Source organism: Euleptes europaea, chromosome 8 (genome assembly GCF_029931775.1).
Source record: "Euleptes europaea isolate rEulEur1 chromosome 8, rEulEur1.hap1, whole genome shotgun sequence".
Taxonomy (NCBI): Eukaryota; Metazoa; Chordata; class Lepidosauria; order Squamata; family Sphaerodactylidae; genus Euleptes; species Euleptes europaea.
The window spans coordinates 34,320,960-34,322,620 of record NC_079319.1 but is presented as its reverse complement, the minus strand read 5'-3'; positions in this window follow the sequence as shown (position 1 = coordinate 34,322,620).

Below are 1,661 nucleotides of genomic sequence, written 5' to 3'. Positions count from 1 at the left end.
GATCTTTATCGGGAACAACAAAAAGTTAAATATGAACTAAAAAATATATCCTATCAGCAAAAGCACAATATGCTCTAACTTTTTTGCGCCTGTCATACGGGGAAAGTAGTGTGAGGCCAGGTCAAATTTTAGCATGTCACTTAAGAAAGCAAAAGAATACATCCCTCTGATCAAAGATGAGAATATAATACATACTGCCTCTAGTGAAATAAATTTACAGTTCTACAAATATTATTCTGAATTGTACAGTAGAGGTAGGTTAGGCTGAGCGTGAGTGACTGGCCAAAGGTCACATAGCAAGCTTCCAGGGCCAGAGGGACTTGAACTGGAGTCTCCAAAGTCCGAATCTGACATTAGGACACCACCCCACTTCTCAAAAACCCAGCACCCTTTGGAGGTGAAACAAAAGGAAGAACTATCCGTCTTGCTTTTTCTTCCTTCCTTCTTGCTCAAGTTTTGTGCATCTGAGTAGTTAGGCAAAATGCATAACTACAATGAAACAAAAATTGCTTGTTCAGCCCCAAGGGCAAAAGAAGGCTGTGATTGCCCATTCTCATAGACAACCACAGAGCTCTCAAAGCGCCCCAAGATTATGCTATGTGTTTTTACGGCACCCCTCAATAAGAAGCTCAAGACATGTTACAATAAAATACAACTGCAAATACAGTTAAAAGGTTGACCTAAATCTAGAATATTACAACACACATTAAAATACAAAAAAGTGAAACAAAATAAAGATCAAAACAGACACCATTCAGCAGCAATACAATATTTGAAAGTTAGGAAGGAAGGCCAAAAACCCTGGAATAAGAAACCCTGGCATCCAAAATGCAAAGAAATTGGTACCAGGGAAAGCGATGTTGTGTCATAAATATATCACCAAATTCTGGTTTCTCTTCAGATTATATCAATCTTTTGCCTTTTTACCAAACTTGATCTATTACTTGCAGACACTTTTAAAGAATTCTTCAACATATATGGAGGTTATATTGAGAGCGCCCATAATACTTTGAGGACTGAAAAATGACTACACCGGTTAGCCTGCAGAAGACGTGGGGCTTGGGAAAACATTAAATGCCACTCACGCTGCAATCCAAATAAAGTTGTACTGTTATTAATGAGCCATTTGGAGAATCAGGTTTACTCATTTATATATTTACAAGTCTGCATTCATTAAGCTGGTGTCATATAGGAGATCAAACAAGGTAAGTTCAGCCTCTGTAACCTTAAGAAACCTATGAATATTTCACCATCTTCTTTATCTAGCTATCCTTTTGCTTTCTTCATTCTTCCACTGCCTCATTCAATTTAAATGCAAACACTAATTTCTTCTAAGCAATGAATTAAACATGCTGCGCTGCATATTGAAATTGGACCTTCCTAGCCCCTTCCTTTGTGATATGGTACTAACAACTGCCACCTTTGATTCTTTGTTTATTTATCTCACAGCAGTTGGGAGAGTTTCCTTCAAGCTACATTCATGTCAGTGTGTGAACTGACCAGTTGATAGCAGAAAGGAATGCATGACAGAAGGAGGCATTCCATTTCTTAATATAATTAAAATTATTGAGCACCCATCAGATTACCTCATATAAGGACAGTAGTTGAGGGAGGTTTTGGTAGCTCTCTCGGGTCCCATGACTTCATAATACAGCACCCAT